At 37.1% G+C, this 22,699-nt stretch overlaps 1 protein-coding gene across 3 annotated transcripts in view; it reads left to right on the top strand.

The window, feature by feature from the left end:
• LOC125234258 (autophagy-related protein 16) overlaps positions 1-15,403 on the top strand; it is a 246,859-nt gene extending 231,456 nt beyond the window's left edge. For all 3 annotated transcript variants that reach the window (XM_048140473.1, XM_048140480.1, XM_048140488.1), the window contains one exon: positions 13,663-15,403. The gene's annotated coding sequence lies outside the window, so the exon portion shown is untranslated. The remainder of the gene's footprint in view (positions 1-13,662) is intronic.
• The last annotated feature ends 7,296 nt before the right edge of the window (positions 15,404-22,699 follow it).

Here is a 22,699-nt window from a genome sequence, read left to right on the forward strand (position 1 = left end):
GAGTATACAATGTAATAAAATGGCAATTAACATATAATTATTTGCCAAGCTATTATTATCTACATGAGTATACACGGTGTAACATGAGGAAACAGAACAATTTTGTATGAATTTTAGTCCCGAATGTGATCTGGAGTCAGGAATACGTTGTTCAAATTATTCCGTTTCCTGTGGCCGTTTCATGGTCGTGTTATTGTCATTTGTCATATTATGCGTCACTGTCGCACTTACATATTAGAACATGACAGACATGGTGACAAATGATAGGCAGACGTCCATCTTAGCCCTGCTGATATTACACCATTACGACTATAGTAGTTAAATAGTTTCATTTGCAATTTACTCTTAGATTAACCTTATTTCCCTTATAGGTATTAAACTTGAATTGATTTGACGTTTTGTGTACAGTTATTGTTAAGATTTTAATATTGTCTACGGTTAGCGAGATAGTTACTCATGAAATTAAACTATTAACGGATAACCCGTTAATAGTTTAATCGGGCGACCCTTTCCATAGTTTTATTTTACAGTTAATGTAGTTTCATGTAGCTACTTATTATCATCAACATCATCATCATTCGCTGTGTATCGTTTTCTACAACAGCTCGTAAAGGGTCCGCCTGGTAATTTAATTCCCTAAGTAGTTATGATGTGACTTTCCAATCTAGATGAGAAACTGAAGAAACAAAGATTCATGATAATCATAATCAAGAAGTTACTCTCGTTACACTTACAAGTAACCCCGGGTTCTAAGTTTTTTTTTTTTTTAGTAGTTCAAGGATACCAAAGTCTCCTGATTTAAAATGTCCAACTCAGTAGTAAAAGGAAAGAATTTGCGTTTGTCTGCCCAGGGTACGTAGCTATAGCTAGTATTTCTCTTCCGTGTTGGCGTTTCGATCGGCGTCTAGCCTAGCGTCAACTATTGTCATTTTGGCTAGCCCGGCAGACTATACTAATAAAAGTTAAGGCGATATATTTCCGTAGACGCTGCGCGCACTCGTTTTTTGAAGCCGTTAAAAACATAGGAAAACGCAATGGAAAAATCTGAAAACGATATATGTTAAATTTCAGGATCTGGTGAGAACGTTATGGAGTTGAACAACATGAATGTTACAACTTCGCTCGATAGAAAATGACTCCAAAGTTACCTCTTCTTTTAACAATAAATCGTTCCCATAGCTAGGATAAAAACTTTTTTGACTTGTTTTTTACTTCAATATATAGGTAATAAGATTATCTAGACGAATCTGATGAGTTTGTGCCGGTAGCGTCATTAAAATAATATAATATTTACCAAATACTACCAAATCCGCAAAGGAAAGATGGAACAACTATGAACCCAATTTTAAGACCTGTTACTAATCCTGTTTTAGCAAAAAAAAAATTTTTTTGAAAAAAATTTTGAAATCGAAAACATTTTTGATGGCACTTATGGCCTCTTCAGTCGCGCGGCGGCGCTTTCAGAGGATGGACCTGTGTCAGTTTTCTCCGCGTGGTCACGTGTCATTGAAACAATGGGGAACAAAGCTTTGAGGAGGCAGAAAAAATAATTGCGTGCTAGAAAACAAATAAATAAAGAAAATTCTAATCAAAGACTGTGAAAAGGGAGGAAAATAATAATTTATATATACTCGTAAGTATTTCATTTTCATATGATGTTATCAAGTGACATTTACGATATCTAAACATCATAGATTTTAGAAACCCCTAGATGACGCGTCTGTGACGTCATTACAGCACAACTTTTCCACTTGGAAAATATATGACTGATGTCCAGCTAGTGAAGAAACTTACGTATAATTTTCATAAAAATATTGAGTTCTTCGAAAGAAAAGGCGGCGGTAGGTACAGTACTGATTGAAGATCAGGTAGGGTAGGTATTTCTGTCTTTCAAAATTTGGTATAAGGTTAATTAGATCGTGCTACCCTCCGTCTATATTTTTTCTGTGTCTATGCCAAACATGTGGCCAACCTGACAGAAATTTTGTTTGACAACTGTCGCCATTTTCCACAATAGTTAAAAGATTTCAGTATTTTAACTTCTCAATAAATTTTGATGAAAGTCCATAATCATACATTGATAAAGCTGGACAATTTTTTTTTTATTTGGTGGGTATGATTACGATACTTTATATTTACAGATATTTGTCTAATTTGCAAGATTATATGATTCCTTCAACAAGCTGTCTGACTCCTTTGACAACAGTTGAGACTTTGATATGAATATACTTGAGAATTCAAGGTAGGCATAGAATGATATTGATACTTTATCCTGTGCTGGGTTGTATTTTATTTGGAGGTACGGCCGTGGCGGTAGTGCCCCCGCCAACACGAGTCAAGCGAAGAGAAAAGCTGTTTTCTTGAAGCATTTTGTCGTTCTTCTGAATCCTCGAAATTTGGGTCTGGTTTAAACCAGATAAATATAATGTATGGAATCCAGTGATTTGTTTGTGTAAAAAACCGGTGAAGTCAGAATTGAACAAACGTAGTGACACTGTGAGTGTAGTGTGTTTGGACAGACCATCGAGTGTGAATGCGACCAGTGGTAACGCTGAAAGTGAACGCAGCCGACGCGCGCGAAGGAGGGTAGATCGCGCGCTGTCTATGCAACTTTAACATCCACCCGCCTTCGTCAGTTTTCCGTGATCATGATGCATGCAACTGCGTCGAAATATCGGGAGCTCGACAAAAATCAAAAAGGTAATCACGGTCTATATCCCGGTCAATATAAGTCTAATGAAAATAACCGTGAATCATTCAAAACTCAGATAAATATAATTGTCAGGATATGATATCAATAGCAACTTTATTAAATAGACAAAGTTTCAATTGCATAGTTTTTTTTTAGATTTTATTCATATCTTAATATAAATAACATAGATTTCATCAGTGATTGGATGAGTGATTTCATCATGTTTGAATGATGATCATCAAAATATACAAGTAACCTGCTATTAGTAGGTTCCTAAACAACAAGAATAAAATTCGAAACTTTGGCATGTATACAGCTTAAAAGCTTTCAATATGAAAATGAAAAAGCGTTATTTATTCACGACTGACAAATTTAATGTGTATTTTTAAACAACAGTGACATGACATAATAATCTTTTTACATAAAGTCTACGATCAAAGAAGCAGACGGTTACTGTGTTCTGTTAACAATATGTTTATAAGAAAAAACTTCTACATGAAGTAGAAAACTCGCCGAGATGTTATATATTCATTTTCAGTTTTTTATATATCCAGGAAAACCGTAAAAGCTACAGTTATGATGTATAGGAGAAGTAGGTATATTTCCATAAAATTCTCTACACAGTATTATCTTTGCAGGTAAATAGTTGTAACTCGTAATTTTCGAATTGTGCTCCTATTTACTATGGGACTAATGCTGAAAACGCAAAAAAAGTATGTTTTTTATACATTTCGACTGTCATGATACAGCTCATTCCTATGGAATATCCAATTTTTTTTCGTGGTTTCAGCATTGGAATTGGACCCTTAATAAAAGTTGTTCATAATGACCTCAAAAGTCACTAAGCAAAGTTTGAATGGTCCTTTTTATTTCACCCTGTCGATTGTAGCTAAGTGCGATTACTAAGAAGTTTCGACGATGGCAGTTGGAGAATCCGAAAAAAACGATAAAATTGATTGTAGTTTAGGTACGTCCTTAAAAGCTCCGACAACGCTGTAACTATAAATCATTCATTAGTATTACTTACACAAATGATGAAACCTAATAAAGAAAATAAAGGCGGTGATCGCTTACCATCAGGCGATACAGCTGCTCATTTGCCTCCTATTTCATGAAAAAACCAAGAAAGCCCAGTTAAAATACGGCGATCATTATACTGCGATCCGTCTGTGCCATGCTGCCGCGCGAATTTGAGTTCCCGTGTGCGACAAGCGAACAGAGCCGCGCGGGCGGGGCTGGCCGGACGCCGCGCACCTCACCCCCTTGGATTGGTTACTTTGACAGATCATCTCGCCTTAACAGGGCTTTCGTGTGAAAAACAGTGAAATCGCAACCGAGCGCTTGATCATACCGTGTGTGGTATCAAATTAAAGGGCTTTGCGAGTACTTTACAAATATATATCACATTATATGACTTTTTCTACTTGGTCTAACAAAATATGACAAAATGTCCAAAAGTGGTAATAATTGTACCAGTGAAGGCTCGTTTTCAAAAAATTGCTAAATATAAAGAATAGCAATTTATAATCACTAAGGCATAACAGCATTTTAAGTAAACGTTGCAGATTAATCAAGTACAAAAATTACTTCGATGTAATGAAGATTTTCAAAGAAATTGTAGCTTAATATTAGGTAATTTCTGAAAATAATTGAATTCGTCTTAGCCTCGTTTACTCTGTTTCAAAACCTTATAATAAAAATGTAGTCTGAGAAGATTGTAGTACAGGATATACGAATTATAAATTTACCTGTTTTAGTATTCAAAATTGTCCAAATTTTACAAATAAGATCGACTAATTCAGCTCTAAACGTGTATTCCCTAACAGTCGCGTGAATTTGACATTATTATGATACAATCCAATTCGAACAATCCTTATAAGATAATACAGCGGTACGATGCCGATCTAGCAATTTCAAAATAGACTCTTTTTGTGGAAGATATGATGAAACTGACAGATCGGTATTGTATCGCTGTGACCTCTTACAGGCATTGATAGAATTGGACCAGTAGACATAAGTAATACGAATAATACGATTAATCGAGAAGCTATTTTTTTAGCACACGGAGGCAATTTCGCCAATACAACTAGCAAACTAATTATGTTCGACCTAATTGTTCCATTTGTAAATAAATTTACAATTGACCGTAAAGAACTTCATTATACCAATTTGGATGTTTTACAATTGACGCACAATACAATAACGTTCCGCTAGTGAAAGCGTTACTTTCGACTTTCATAAAGTTTTTGTTAAATGTATGTATGGGTCTCGGCTCGGCATGGCCGGACCATATTGTTCTCGCGACATGAGTCCGTCGTCGAGCTCCACTAGCCACACGATTTCCGCGCGAGTGCTAAGTGGCGCTAAGAAGACTTCTGCTTACTGATATGCATCAAAAAAGTGTCATAGAACATCTATACATCAAGTTGAGAGGATAGTGAACGATCGATTGTCCATAATTCTCGTAGGTACATCATTACCTACACGTTGATGAATTTGAATCATTATATTTTTTCTAAATCTCAGTTTTTGTACAATAATCAAAATCAAAAGAATATAAGTAAATGATAATTAGAATTACGTAATGTATGTTATGTTATTAAAACAAAACAAATTATGTAAAAATATTCCCAATAATGTCAATATCCAATTAGGAAAATGAAGGCTATATTCGTTTGTATGAAAAACCAGTTACGAGGCGGTCGTGCCCTTTCGTCTTAATTGAATTAAATAGATCGATGTTATTTAATGAGAATCGCGAAACAGTAAGTACAGTGCCATTAACTACAAGCTTGTCAAGCGGAAAATTTAATAGCGTCTCGTGCGTTACGTGATCTGTGTCGTGAGTTTATTTTTCTAAAACGACCGAGCCACTTTCGTTTCACGTAGCGAGGGTGGGCTTATTCATAAAAGTTCGATGTTTTTTACTTATCTCATCTCCAATATTGAATTTTAAACGAACCGCTGTGCACGTAATAAGGTAAGTATTGGCGCTCTCTAAATTTTACCTTTTTTAGGGTTCCGTAGTCAACTAGGAACCCTTATAGTTTCGCCATGTCTGTCTGTCCGTCCGTCCGTCCGTCCGTCCGTCCGTCCGTCCGTCCGTCCGTCCGTCCGTCCGTCCGTCCGTCCGCGGATAATCTCCGCAACCGTTAGCACTAGAAAGCTGAAATTTGGTACCAATATGTATATCAATTACGCCGACAAAGTGCAAAAATAAAAAATGGAAAGAAATGTTTTATTAGGGTACCCCCCCTACATGTAAAGTGGGGTCTGATATTTTTTTTCATTCCAACCCCAACGTGTGATATATTGTTGGATAGGTATTTAAAAATGAATAAGGGTTTACTAAGATCGTTTTTTGATAATATTAATATTTTCGGAAATAATCGCTCCTAAAGGAAAAAAAAGTGCGTCCCCCCCCCTCTAACTTTTGAACCATATGTTTAAAAAATATGAAAAAAATCACAAAAGTAGAACTTTATAAAGACTTTCTAGGAAAATTGTTTTGAACTTGATAGGTTCAGTAGTTTTTGAGAAAAATACGGAAAACTACGGAACCCTACACTGAGCGTGGCCCGACACGCTCTTGGCCGGTTTTTTACATTTGTGCATCTTTAAATAAATCACTTAAGTGAAAAAGTGTTGGACTCTATAGACCACGATTTATTATAGTTGAGCGATTTAAAAAACATAGTCCTGAGTAAAAAAAAATAGTCAGGAGCGTGTCGGGCCATGCTCGGTGTAGAATTTTAGGATACTACATCGTACGGTCGGTACGGAGTACATCCATTACATAGGCTGTTTTTAGGTTATTAAAGTTGCTATCATGTAATATATATCATAATAAACAAAAGGACCCACGTTAAAGTCACTTGTGGTTTCACTAAAAAAGAAAGCTTTTAGTCAAACTATTAACCATTTTGTTTTATTGAAAGTCTATATTATTTACTAAGCTTTATACGATATTTTGTATACACCTATAATTTAAAAGGAAATAATTTGCTCCTCAAAAGGGGTTGTTGTTTTTCATCCAAATAGTTATTTTCCAGAAACGAGTATTACAGGAAACCCTAAAGATTTTAAAAGGTGTATTTAACGGTCAAATCATATCAAAATCTCTAAAGCGGGTGTCTAAAGCGAACAAGTATAATCCTCTCAATATGTTCTAAAGCACACCCAGAAAATGAGGAGTTTTCAATTCAATTCAATTCAAAACCTTTAATGTCATAAACAACACATGTCAAAAATACAAAAAATAATAATACAATAAATAAGGAATTAAAATAATCTTAAACAACTTAGTCAAAAAATAATGATAAATTTAAATACTAACCATAATTATATATACAACAAAAAAACACAAGAAATTAAAACAAAATGTCAAAGGAAAAAAACACACATTCATAATTTTAAATTAAACTTACTATGGAATTCACGGACCGTAAAAAATGCCTTGTCAATTAAGAAGTCCTTCAGCTTTTTAACAAACAACCCATAAGAAGCCGCTTCTTTAATGTCACGGCTCAAACTATTATATATTTTGATACCCACCACTTCCAATGAGTTTGATGATTTCGCGAGCCTGACTAATAAAGATTTAATATCACGTTCAGTCTTTCTCTGGTTGGTCGTCTGGTCTGGGCTTTACTTTCCAAGTGGATAGTATAAAACGATACGTTAAATAAAGATATGTTTACCAAATTTGTCAATCGAAAGCTTCATCAAAACAAGAAATACTAGAAGTTTATAGTTAGCCAATTTTTATAGGTACGTTTACTTTCACTTTACCGGGCCGAATTTTTATACGGGGAAACCCATGTAATCGGCTACGCTTTACTTATTTAACAGTGTTCATTTGTTGTGTTCAGTATTGTGCGTAGACATTCGTTCGTAGTTAAATGAAGTGTCGCGTATTTTGCGGACTATTAGTAACGAAGTTAATAGAGACCGACAAGTTATGAAAGATCTTCAATTACACTAACGTTGTATGGGTGCTAAACTGCTAAAGTCAAATATACCATGAACGGATTCTTAGATATTTTGTGAGTTAAATGAAGCTTCGAGTACCGTTTGCAGCCATGAGTGACAACACGACTTTTGGCGCCTAATGACCGCGTTCCCTCTTGCCCGGAAATCGCAGATTGTAATCTTACCATGAAACACTAATACAACTGTCACATCTTCGTACCTACCTCCATTATAACAGAACTCTGTTTCACCTACTGACGCTTTAAATGATGCGTAATTACTGACGATAATTACTAATCACGCCTAAAATGGCATATCGAGGCGTCTTTACAGTTGGACAAATGCTACCTACGAAAGTGGTCATCACCGCCGAATTTCTCGACATGACATTCGCACCGTTACCGTTACTCGATCTCTACGCAAAGGAAGGTTTCAGTAGATATTACCGTTCTAGGAATAATTATGTTTTTTGTGTGACGGCAAGGCCGGTAGTGACAGTGCACGCAACGCCACCCGGTCGGCCAACTAATAGCTGCTATTAGCAAATCTCTGTCTGAAATCGGCAACAATGAGCACGGAATACACTCATTGCCCGGTCCCATTCATTATACTTTTTACGATACTCGTCTCTTGTTTTAAATGTGTGCCATTTTTTATAATTTTCATTTCTTTTATAATAAGGACGCTGCGTGCAGACGTACCTACACAATTATTATAATTGAATTATCTTCGCGTCTTGCGTCTGTATGTAATTCACAGTTATTATCGTTAATAAACACATTTTTACTGGCTTAGCTAATAGAAAGTGTATTTCTAGTTGGTACTACTAACACAAAACATAGGTTTATGAGCGACATCTGCGTTAATGAACACTTTTCCTTTCAGTTGATAACTACGTAGACCGTTATTCGACTCAGAAATATCAATAAAATTTTAGTGTACTGTATATTTGATCGGCTGGATGTAACATTATTTGGAATAGTCCCCATTATGCGTACAAAACTTGTGTTTGCATCGAATATCGGTATTTGCCGCGGCCCGCGGGCGTATCGATAATCGCCTAACAAGGTGTATAAATACTAGATTCCAAATCAATTTGAAATACAACCGCTGTATACAAATAATGGATGCTATTCGTGAAAATAACGGCTGATTAACCTATCAACCTTGCTCGAGGATTATAAGTAGGTACTAGCGTCTTAAAACCAGATTTTGACACACTATTTTATGTGCCTAATGCCTATGTATATTCGTCAAATGGGCGTGGATGCAACTAGAAAAATTGTAATTTTATTTGGAATAAAATATAGGAATTTATTTCGGTTGATGCTCTATTTATCCAGTCATCGGACTTGTCAAACAGTGTTTCCGCGGGAAAGGTTACCTTATAAGTCTTATAAATAACGGTCAGAGCTTACGTCACACTGCACACAGCGATTATATTTAACAATTACCAGTAGGTACTATTTGATAATTAATTCTTGAATTTAAATAATCCTTACACATTCAGCATAACGCTACTGCGTAAACGCAACAGATATGCTCACTGCTTAATACATAATTCCTTGCAGAATAATGCCCAAGCTTTGGCAATAAAGTCAACTCCCGTTGAATACCTGAGGCTTTTAGTGTCTTCCGTGTAAGTACGTATGTCAAGTACCAACGCTGAATTACCCTGTTGTTTATACTGCACTTGGCGCGTTCATTTGCTCTGTAGAATTAATGGTCGGTTCATTAAGCCCATTGTGTATTTACTACTTGCACCGATGACCTATCTCTTTAACGTTCATGTTCAGAATACTAATCTTTGGGGCGCTAAGGTAAATTTATGGACGGCCTAACTAGTACATACACACCTGCTTCACAATTAAAAACAAAGCCTTGAAAAATAAATCTATCAGTGACAAGGGAGACAATAATACGTACAGTCGTACAATGCTCGGTATGAGCTTGTAGACGAGTTGGTTTATATCTGGGGACACGGCAGTGCCCATGCTAGACGAGCCAAGCTGGACGCAGAGGCACTCTACCTTTTCTCGTCGTCTTCTTTATATCCTAACTTGGGTTTGCCTGATGACTAGATATGTAAAATATTTTATGTAGGTAGCGCTGGTAATATAGAGGTAAGTGCTTGCTAAATACTTTTAATTCAGAGGTCGAGGGTTCAAATACCAGCTCATACAAAACAATATTTCGCAAATTATCTGCGAAACATAATTTGCTCTATGCCAGGCTCTTTTTGGTGATGGAAATCATCGTGAGGAAACCGGACTAATAAATACGGGTCACGCAACCACCAAGCCTACCTACCCCGGGCCCCGTATGGGAGCCAACTGGTATCCTGGGCCAAGATTCTTGGCTGTACCTTTTTGCCGGCCAAATTTTGGAGCTTTTTTCTATTTAGTTTTATTTTTGCTCGGTTGGTAACCGTAAGATTTTTTTCTATAAGAACTTGATTGAGAATTTTCAATCCGTATTGTCCCGGAGCTGTAAGTTCACATTTTTGACACATGACAGCGGCCACAAAACGTAAACTGGCGCGACCTAATGAAATTTTAAATAAAATCCTGTAATAATATTTTAAAAAATCAAGTAAAGACTGTATCGTTAAATATGGGGACAACTTTGAGTAGCCGTATTTATTTGCTATTATATTTTTTTCTTATAACAAGACATGGGCTTAATAAGGCACATAATAAGGTACGCATTTTGTCCTAGAAACTCGACGTAAAGCATGTGGTTTAGACAGCATTGACTTAATCCTCCCGAGTACCAATTACGATTTCGGACAAATGCTACTAGAAAATTCACAAAGTGCGTACAAGACGACACAATTGCGAAAAAAAATTGTACAGTGCGAACCTCAACGACACATGATCCACAAAGCAGAATATCTAGACATAGTCTAGCCACTATTATTTAAAAAAAATAAAGTTCATGATCTGTGTATGGCGGCCATTTAGAGAATGTGGCATGGTGCTTACGCTAACTCCGACTTTGATGTCGAATTTAACTATCATACACTGTTTATATCGATCTGGTTTAGGCACTGTTCAAACACCATGAATGTCTATTAGACATTGGCCTATGCCTAATTTTTTTTATCTATTTCTCTCATCCTGCTTGTATCAAATATTTACGGCAAACCGGAATGTTGCTCAAAAATGCGTTTTTTTAAATTATATAAATTCACCGCATTTATTCTGCAAGTACCCAATTGAACAACCATGAAGAGGATTCTTAAAAAATATATTTTGGCAGCATATTAACCTTTGTTTGTCGAAATCGTACAAAAAGTCTTTGAGATATTCTCAAATTAAGTCAGATTAGGGGTTGTCCGAAATGTATTTGCTAGACCTTAATGAAAGTACCATAAAGTCCCTAAAATAAAAAAAATATCAGACCTTCTTATATCAAATAGTACTTACCAATACCTTCAGATCATACTCTCGGACCATAATAATACAAAATTATGCACATGTCAACATTTAGACGAGGTTTGTTGTGTCCCTATAATTAACGATACAGTCCTTACTTAAAAACAACATATCGCTTACTTTAAACATAATCTAACATATGTTACATTTTTGCGGATCTTTGTTAATGAATATTTTACGATATTCATTTATCACGCAGGATTTACTGATTATGTCATTTATCATTCCTTATTATATTTAAACTAGTGCTGTGGCAGAGTCTGTCATTTCGATTCAAATGACATTTCAGTAAGTTGATAGAAATCGTATATTTGTTTAAGCGCCTCCTTTTACATAAGGCCTAATCGATTCAACCAATTCGTAAATAATCGCTAGATTTGGCAAACGATACGTCTTAGCCACATCGCAACATACTTTTTAACAAATGTGTCAAAAATGTGAATTTACAGCTTAGGCACAATAAATGTGACCTAATCAATGCTAAACGAATTGAAAAATAGATTCTAAGGAAAAAATATAAAGACTATATATGTATGTATCATATATGTTGTTGATCATAATATGTATAAATTAGTACTTATAAGTACTATGTGATGTTGGTGTATCCATATATAGGTACAACATTAACAAATACCGTCACCAAGTCTTTCAATCGGCGTTCTTTGATAAGACTTCGTAAAACTGTTTTATCTGGCTTGGGGTTCTGCTGGAGTTACCTGCAGGTCGGTAAATATTAGTACCTGTATCAAATAAATAATGAAAAAAAAAATTAAAAAAGTTTATTATATAAAAACAATTACAGAAAATCGCGACCCTGTGTCCTGAGCAAGGAAACCCTGTGTTACAGGACGCAGTTTAAATGCTAATGCTGCGTAGCTCTATCATTAGATATCATTGTAATGATTTAATTTTTCTAGGATCTAAAAACGAAGAGAAAGTCTTCGAGTCTGAATGCCCATTATCTTTTTGCGTGACTAAGTAACAACTATTTTGTTCGTATAATATAATGTAAATAATTGCAGAATTTCGGAAATTCAACCTCTAACCTCATGAGAAACTAAATTGGAAAAATTACTGAAAATTTTTGCTTGTAAGTTAGTAGGTAAAGATGGATTGAATTTAAATAGACATATGTGTTTAAAGTAGGTATAGTCGGGTTCATAAATACGTGTAGGCACATTTCTTCACCTTAATTCGTTGCAATAAGGTGAAAAAATGTACACATGTTTATGAACTCGACTCTACCTACCTCTATAGCCTCTTGGATTTTCTAACATTAGGTACCCTATGACTGATCATCGTCACCGGGCGCGCCCCAGAGTTTTAATATGAAACTTCCCGTAAATGAGATTTCTTGGTGGTGTGCGACCGAGCCTTAGAAACTGCTATTTATTGTTTATTGTTTATTTATTCAACCAACTTACATTTACAGCATAGTGCTAAACATGAAAGTTATAGGTCATAATATCACTAATTAAAATTAATTCAATACAATTCAAATCATATTTAAAATTACAATCAAAATTAAAATAAATAGTATACAATTATTCAATGTTTTACTTGTCAACTTAACAATAATAATAGTTGCAGGTCTGAATAATCGCTGCACATTAACTCATAATCGTAACATTTAATTAGCACTGTATTGTGGTAGGCGTGTGGATCGATTCGAGATAACGAGAAGCTGTGGCCAGAAATCTCGACTCCGTGTGCGAAAACAGGTCTAATGTCGGATCATAGAGGAGAGTATTGTTGACGAGATTTAAGGCCACGTACACGGGAGAATTGCTCAAGTTGTTTTCGGCGTTGGCGACCTGGAATAGCGGCCGTTGGCGTGGACGGAGGGTACCTCTTATGTGTAGCGGTACTTTAAACGATATATATTGTAACAACGAAGGATTATATATAGTGCCTCGTATCAGCCTGAAGAAATATTTGATTACCGCAATCCGTCTACGCATTTCAAGGCTTTGGTAAGATACCATTCCTAGCACAAACAGGGTCGGGTATAAGTAAGGGTAGAAACCATGAATTTTATAGTATAGGTAACGGACAAATGACTTTTGAACTCTTTCGATTAAGGTAACATGTTTTTGATAGATTCCATGTGGATTCCATACTAGTAGCGAAATGACAGTTACTTTCTGCCTTAAGACAAAACCAAGACTTTGTTACAAATCTGCGGACATAGGCATTGAATAAAGTAGCACGCATAGTTTGAAATGACATTGTGATAACCGAGAGTCGGTTAATTGAAATGTTTTGACATTTAGCAGTATTAAGACTAAAACCCCACCGATAAACTGCGTCAATGTCCGATTGCAGTTTGCTGGCATCAGAGTCAACCTGGATTGGTTTAGCTAATTTGACATCATCAGCAAACATCAGAACAGTAGAGTACTTGACGACTTCGGGCAGGTCATTAATTGTGATGACATATGACATATGGGTTTTTATAAGCGGACAAGCTATAAGCAAATAAGTAACTATTTGTTGCATAACCGTCTGTGTACATACTATCACTATTTTAATTAAACTATTCATGATAATTTTACTTTTCAGGGTGCAAATTTAGCAGTTCCTTCAGAGAGTGAGACCGACAACACCGAAGTATTCAACTTCTTTCGCGGCATCACTACGGACATATTGCATCGTTTCGCCTGAAAAGACATCCATGCACATTTCACATAGTTATCCAAGAGGCCACAGACTTTATACTCTTGCATGTCAGTGCAGCAGCGCTAGGAACGTACCTCTTATGGACTGACAGTCAATTAATGTCGCATGCGATATTTTTGCTACTTTTAATGATTTCCGGCAATTATTGAAAAGTGTTCGCTTTTATAAGACTTATATCCCGGTCAATATAAGTCTTATGAAACTAACCGTGAATCATTGAATCATTTAAAAAAACTCTTATTGTTAGCTTTTATAATTAAGAATATGCAACTGAAACTTTTATACTTACTGTCGATACTTTGATGATCATTTTTAATTTGTAAATTTGACCTAATATTTGGCAAAATGAACTGTGTATGTAAATTAAATTTGTGTACAGTTATACTTAGAAGTAATTTAAAAATGTTTGTTGGATATAATCTTTATACGTGTTAATGATAATTGAACAGGACTATTCAAACTCCAAGAGGATTCCAAATTATTTATTCACCTGAAAATATCCCTTCAATATAACGATTAGCGTTCGATTTCTTGGGCACAAAATCTTATTAGATAATCTTATAAAACAATTCCTTTGTTCAGATACTGATAGGTCATGCACACGTTCAATTTTCTTGGTCGTGGTGGCTTACATGTTCAAAGCATGCGAAACCCTAAAACGATGGAGATGTCACCTTTTTATTAATGAAACAGCAAAAGGACCGTCACAAAATCTGTCTGAAATTCAGTCTACTTAATATAAGTATCTATGTTAGTAGATGGAAGGCTTCCCAACATTTCTTGTGTGAGCCGCTATATTAATAAAATTGTTGCTATTATTTTACCTACCGCATCCAACATTGTGACTGTAATGTTATTTCAAGAAATTCGTCTGGCCCGACAGGTTGGTATGCAGTGGACACATGGACAGTTACTAAACAAATAATTCGGTTAGGTACATATTGTAAACCTACAATATGCATTGACACTTAGGTGCTAGTTTTCAAGTCATTATTTTGTATGATATGCCTGCCTAGCACATTTGAAGGCACTTTTATAATTATTGAAATATTGATTATATGGGGAGCAGCTTAGCATATTAGATTTAAAAAGTCTTCCCATTACATAAGCTACATTTTTATACATATTTTTTTTTTTTAAGTTGGATGAAGAGATCAAAATGTAACACCGATCAGATAGATTCTCATAACTAAGACATATCTCGCGCCATCGTATAAAGAATATCCTCATAGATTATTTTCGGACATTGACCCGCACTTTGTTATATCTATTGCACTTGCATAATTACATTAAGTAACCTATACTATTAAATTCGCGAAGCTGATGACTGGCAACATGAGCAGGCAATATACAGCCTGACAGAAAAATATCTGAAATTTAAAAATGGCAAATTCGTAGTGCAGTCCTGTTTTGATTGACAAATTGATTTGAAAGGTACGACACGACGCTATTGCCACTTTGTAATTTCTACACTTTTTTGCCAGACTGTAATTATGAGCATACAATAGAGATAGCATCAAGAGGGTCACTGTCACTGTACGGAAATCTATACGTAAGCGTCTCTTTTTAGGGTTCCGTAGTCAACTAGGAACCCTTATAGTTTCGCCATGTCTGTCTGTCCGTCCGTCCGTCCGTCCGTCCGTCCGCGGATAATCTCAGTAACCGTTAGCACTAGAAAGCTGAAATTTGGTACCAATATGTATATCAATCACGCCAACAAAGTGCAAAAATAAAAAATGGAAAAAAATGTTTTATTAGGGTACCCCCCCTACATGTAAAGTGGGGGCTGATATTTTTTTTCATTTCAACCCCAACGCGTGATATATTGTTGGATAGGTATTTAAAAATGAATAAGGGTTTACTAAGATCGTTTTTTGATAATATTAATATTTTCGGAAATAATCGCTCCTAAAGGAAAAAAAGTGCGTCCCCCCCCCTCTAACTTTTGAACCATATGTTTAAAAAATATGAAAAAAATCACAAAAGTAGAACTCTATAAAGACTTTCTAGGAAAATTATTTTGAACTTGATAGGTTCAGTAGTTTTTGAGAAAAATACGGAAACCTACGGAACCCTACACTGAGCGTGGCCCGACACGCTCTTGGCCGGTTTTTAGTAAATAAATATTCAAAACAGAGAATCTCCACACAACACCCTGTTACATGCGTCCTTTTTACTATTTATCTAAAAACTGTATCAGCTTTACCTACACATGTACCTGTATAACATCTGTCATCTACTCTTCTATAATTCAGATAGAAGTCTTCAATATATTTCGCGTGTAAAAATGAATTCCACTAAGTCAGACAATTTTGATGTATCCTGTGAGGTTAATGTGTTTACAGTGTGGAATTGTGTAAGTAATGCGCTCAGAGTGCCAAAATAACCCGCCGCAAGCGGCATGATGAGTTCGTGTCATTAGGCACGATTATTAAGCGACCACACGGCACGTTCGGTTAATTATGTGAACACTACAATAACGTGGTTTTAGCCCATAGCGACACGAGCGTATGATTTGTCTCGAAAAACATATGGGAATGCGCAATATAATGCGTAACAATGGTGAACTTAAATGTCAGTGACTTATAATATTGTTTATCTTTATCTAACGGGTCGGGAGTCCACGTGAGAACGGCGGGTGTTGTGAATTCCGCGCAGATCACTTCCCAAAGATTACAGTTTACAGCGCAAATTAACTTTGCAAGAGTTCTAAGATAATTAGATCCAAGTTTATTGTAGGATTATGAAGAACTTACTCGTTAAAATAGCGTGGTAAACAATTACGTAAAAAGGCAGAACATGCCTTCTTGACTTGACTTGTATAATAGATAAGAACTGATATGAATGTATCATAATGACGCCATCGCTTTATTGTATGTAATCAATCGTCACGGACCAAGTGCGTCACATTAACATACAATGATGGAGCCTGGAATTGTGATGTCAGTAGTACTAGAATAAGTATATATCCTACCTATGTTGTAATGGAATGAAGACAGTATGTAGCACTGTTGAAGAATTTTCCTACTGGTTTTGTTTATGTACCTATAACTTGACTCGCAACAACGGCAACATAACAGTTATTAAACATAATAATACTTAAATTAAAGTAAAAAGCAAATTGTACACAGTGAAGCAAATCGTTTACCGGTAGGTAACTAATAAGTAGGTACTTAAGTACGGATAAGGAATTAAATTTCTGACCCACCTAAGTGCGTTTTCACATTATCCGATCCGATATCGGATATTGAAAGGATTTCAAAGGCAAAAAAATCAAAGATGGCGGCTTCAATGTATGGGATATCTGTCCTATATCGGATATCGGATCGGATAATGTGAAAACGCACAGGTTCAATATCGTACAGCAAACTGTCACCTTATGAGCTAGCTAGATGAAGAGTTGAAGACGTTGCTTTGACATGTTCGCATGAATTTATGTTATTAAGACGCTACGGTAGCGAAAATGCTAAAATGGAAAGGAGTCCCCTTTCAATTTGGGAATTTCAGTTATATATACTAGTGTTACTAACTAGATTTATCGAAAAAAATGTCCATTAAGAACAACTCAGTTAAAAGATATTGCGAAAAAATCTTTAAAATCGAGGTTCCGCTCTCGATTGTTTCCTCCTTTAAAACTTATTTAAATGGAACGAAATTTGAGAATCTGAATAACAATGAAATAATCTGTGTCGGACCTTTTAGATTTTTTGGCTAATTGTTACCGATCTTGAGTATCACACCTTTTTTTGAGCCATATTGAAAAACGCCGTTTTTTAGAAATTTTTGATTGGTTATAGCGTCTTTTAAAATAAAAATAGCAAAAAAATCAAAACGGTCCGACACAGATAAAAATAATAATAATCTGTGTTCTGTTACCCGTAAGGCGGGTGGGTGGGACAGTACTCTCTACCTCTGGCTTGCCTTGGCTGGCCGTCCAGAGTGGAGTCGTTAGGGCTATATGCCCCAGGGGTGGAAGTGAAAATTTGCATAAGACGCGAGTTGGTGCAGTGGCTTAACAGCCACTGGGCAGAAAGCGGTGTACACCTCTCGACACCCTTGAGTTCTCACACCGGTGTTGCCCTTGAGCCATCTTGGATGTCGCTTTTTGTGGGGGCCCATCTTGTGGGGACGAGTCACCGTCTGCCGGAAATAAAATTGGATACCGTTTTATTAGGCAGGCGTCCGGTTTTTTATCCATAGCCCAGTATTTAGTCCATCACTTTCATCAAAATAGACCAGTTCATTTTAGATTCCATTAACTCTCAAATAGTCCTTACACCCTGGCGGGTGTTGCCTCTGCGTGTGTCCCATGATACGGGCAAGGGCAACATCCGCTCGGTGTACCCCTTACATTTCATTAAAGTGTCGAAAGGGCCTCTACGTGTTGGCTTCGGCCAAAGGTCCGGAATACCATTGTTCCGTGATGGGAAAGACATACAAATAATCTGTGTTGAAAAAGTCATTGCTCTATCTTCAAAAACCAGGGAGGAAATAGTCGAGAGCGTTTGTATGGAGAATTGACCTGTATCGTATCGTCTTAACTAGGCAATAGATTAAATACGCTGTCGTGAACTAAAGGAGTCGCTCCCTGATAGAGAGAACATACTCATACTCAATGCTATTAAATTAAAAACACGATTTAAAATTTCTGACAACAGGCCATAACCCCACAATCACTAATTGTGACAATGACTTAAAATAATCCTCCTACTGCTAATTCCATAAGACCATCTGACTTTCCAAGGTCTGGACTGGGAATAATTTGAAGTGACAAATACCTAATACCAATTAAAATGCTGTGCCCTAAGAGACGTTTCCAAGGCAGCCCGGTGGATCTCTATACCAATTTGACACCTGACGCGATCGGTTGGTTGCGTAACCTGGATGTCGACTTATAATATTAATTTTCTACAAGTATACGCCATACGCTAAAATAAATACCAATTGACATAGGTATTTATCACTTCAACCAATGATGTTTAGTAGATCTCGTATGCTTGTTTATATAATACATATATAGTAGTGCTTTTTGGCCGGGCTGGTTGAACGGATAGGATGGGCCTATACACCGCCTTGGTGCTTCAGAATTACATTAGCAAGTTTCGCCATAAAAACATGCTAGTCACGGTAATCGAATTCTGGTCGTTTTGCAGATGTTAGTGCAGAGAGATTGATGCACACTGCTCAGGTTAATAGATCACCGTAAGTAATGAACCCAGAAACGGGTAAAACAAGAAGAGGGTCACAAATTTCCATATCAGCAAATCGCAATATCATTGATTACTTATTCGAAATCTTGTAAACGGTACACGAAACGAGGTCCACGGTTGTCTGAATTAACGGCACACGCCTGCATGTTATAAAGCGATTTGGGTAAAACTTTGTTAAGTGTGCAGAATGCCATATGAAGTTTCTGTCACGTGTTTCGAATACGAAATCGCGGTTGCATATCGTGCGCTTGTGGCGATAAGCGCGCGTTGACAGCGCCCGGCGCGCGCGCCTCCGGTGACCATCCATAATCCCGTGACGTGTTTTGACAACCGACCGCCGCCACTTTTTGCGAGAGTTTTTTGTGTTATGTAGTGTAATGACCCCATACCATTTATAATGTAATTTCCACATGGTAATTACTCTTATAACCGACCACTTAATTACCCGAAACTATTGCGACGCCGTGCCGACGCCTGCTCAGGACGACAATCAAAGAACAATCCGGCGCCGGTTTTAGATTAGCCTCCACTCACCTTCCACCTTTGCTAATTAGTTACGAGAATACTCATGGGTTCCGGAACTAAAACTGGTCGCACAATCTTACTTTGAACCTATCACAACTGGTCTCTCTAAGAACAGTCGTATCTTTCTTGCCAATTAAACTTGTCATACAAAATGAAATTGAACAGCATTTTAATTCATTCTCTAATTAATTTAGATTTTATTGATACACCTTTATCTTAATATATTGCTGGCCACAATTTAAAAGCTAGTCATTTCGTTGGTTAGCGTTTTATTATTGCGTATAAATAGGTATATTTGTAATTTATTTTGATCGTATAAAATATTGTGCGTCTTTAGTGCTTTTATGTATTAGGTATAAAGTCGATATGTTTAAAAATATATGTAAATTAAGTTGTCGGACGCACTAAGTCGGACAAATTATGCATGTGAAAGAAGATGTTAAGGAACAAACATCGCTAAAGCAATCTATTAGACATTTATCCGCGAATTTATTGGTAAAGTCAAGAGGTTGGTGTTGTTTACGCTCAAATACGTAGGTACCGTTTATTTAGAAAGTGAAGAGCACAAAAATTAGGATACCTTCAGACGTATCAAACTTGGGCGTCTGTCCAATTAACCTAAAGTAAAAAGGTATTAATTGCGACATTAGTCTCATGCAACGAGATACATCTTCAAATAGTTAATTGAGATGTACGAGTATTACGAGTAGGTAGCAGTGGCGGCTGGTGAAAATTTCTGCTAGGCAACACAGAGCAAAAATAAGCCTACCTTACTAGTAATCAATTTTAGGCAAGGCTGCTGCTGGTAGGTAGGTATATTCGAATGTACTAAAACTTTGAATTCTGTGTGTTATAGTTAAATGGCTTACGCAGATTTCTCGTCTTATATTTAGAAGGCTTCATAATAGATACATCTCTTTTAGACACTAATGAGTATCGCCTGTAAGGACTTGCCACGAAAATATGACGAATTACGGGCCATAAGAATAGCATGTAACCTAATTCTAGTAGGTACTTATTTTACCTACGAGTACAGTACTAGGTACTGTTTTACTCGTAGGTAAAATAAGTTTCGAGTCTAAATAAAATTCACTGAAGGCATTTAGGTCTGGATTTGGGCTGTAAAATATTGTTTGTGGACAAATATGTGCCTTTAATTAGCAGTAAAGAATATATTGCTAGAGAATGAATTCTCGCTGTGTCGTAAATACAAAAATCAACAACTATTTATTTGTATCGTATCCATGTCTTGAAGTATTTCGCTCCTATGTATCTACTGAAATTTTATATGTACAAAAGCTTTTTTAATAGGTAATTAAATGGGTCTTAAAGACCTAGATTTGTCCGGGGACTGGTTTTGAAAGATGATGTGATCGAGTTCTTAAAGTTCGTTTAGGATCATCCTGTCATGAAGAACGATTTTTAAGACACTATCTATATTTAACAACTAAGTAAGTAACAGAACAAAAAATCACTTTCGAAATTTAGGATGTAAACTTTAATAACTTTCGCTATTTAGGTGTCCGTGCCTTCGCTTGAACCACTAATGAGATTAACACCTTCATAACTCGGCCCTAATCGAGTGAATTCCTCGACTAGTAGCGCCATCTGGCGCGCCAGTCAAGTACTAGTGTCGCCCGGTTACCAGCGCTCGGCTGCTTTTTCCTCAGTACGCTTTTGTAACTCGGCCGAGCAACACGTTTACAAAAGCAAGTCTTAAAAAGTTCGAAAAATTTAAAACATCGAAAAAATTATGATTACTTCTAACTTCGTGATATTCCGCTCGGTGCCTTTGGCCCAGCGACGAGACGCAGTGACCTCCTGTAGGCACCGTCATAAATACGCGGATACATATGCCTCACTCACGTGAGACTGACATGGCGTCGTCCCGTGAGACGACAGACGTCGTCCTGTGAGACGACAGACGTCGTCCCATGAGACGACAGACGTCGTCCTGTGAGACGACAGACGTCGTCCCGTGAGACGAAAGATGTCGTCCCGTAAGACGATAGACGTTGTCCTGTGAGACGACAGACGTCGTCCTGTGAGACGACAGATGTCGTCTCGTGAGACAACAAACGTCGTCCCGTGAGACGAAAGACGTCGTCCCGTGAGACGACAGGCGTCGTCCCGTGAGACGACATGACGTCGTCCAGTGAGATGACATGGCGTAGTCCCGTGAGACAACAAGCGTCGTCCCGTGAGACGACAGGTGTCGTCCCGTTAGACGACATGGCGTCGTGCCGTGACGCGACAGGCGTCGTCCAATGAGACGACATTGCATTGTCCCGCGAGACGACAGGGTTGTTCCTGTGTGGTGGCATGGAGACGATGAAGAAAATTGACAGCGATGGGACGCAGTGTAATCCTATGCACCGTCATAAAGAATATAAGGGACAAATGCCACACTCACGTAAGACGAGACAGAGCGACGTCCCGTGAGACGACATAGGTTCGTCCCTTGAAAAGTCATAGCTTCGCCTCGTGAGGTGACAGGACACAAGAGATGTCTTGAAACGACAGATGAGGTCCCATTAGATAACCTGGCCTATGAAAAGATAGGGCCCACGATCCGATAGGGCATCGCCTCGTGATATGACAAAGGAGATCATTCATTGTGCAGACATGATTCGTCATTAGAGACAACATGAGTAAAGTTGTGCTGTGCGAAAAAGTACACTGTCATATAAATTGACAAGCGTCGCCCCGTGAAAGATTAAACTTTGCAGCGACTTGGAATTTGGATTTCGTTGCCCTATGCGATGACTTACGACATCCTGTGAGAACCCATTGGGTTATTACATGCTATGAACTAATTCACCTTTCGTGTCATGAGACGAGCGTTATGATCACGAGGCAAAATGTTGTATTTGTACTCGAATCTCAATGAGATTATGTCGCTTTAACATCTACTTTGCGGTAATTAGCACAACTCTTAACTAAACATACTTTGTATAAGGTATTTCTAAACATATGTACTTCGTAGAAGGTCTTTCGAATCAGAACCACAGCGTACGTGTTAACCTGAGACATACACAATTACACTTCATTGTCTTATTAGACAAAAATCATCACGTGATGGGTTCCCATAAGTGGGGTCGTTTTAGACAGGTAAAGTGAACGACATCGGCGTCGTCTCAATTGCCTAATTAGCTAATACATAATCAGCGTGGTCACCTGACCAA

Source organism: Leguminivora glycinivorella, chromosome 2, assembly GCF_023078275.1.
Source record: "Leguminivora glycinivorella isolate SPB_JAAS2020 chromosome 2, LegGlyc_1.1, whole genome shotgun sequence".
Taxonomy (NCBI): domain Eukaryota; kingdom Metazoa; phylum Arthropoda; class Insecta; order Lepidoptera; family Tortricidae; genus Leguminivora; species Leguminivora glycinivorella.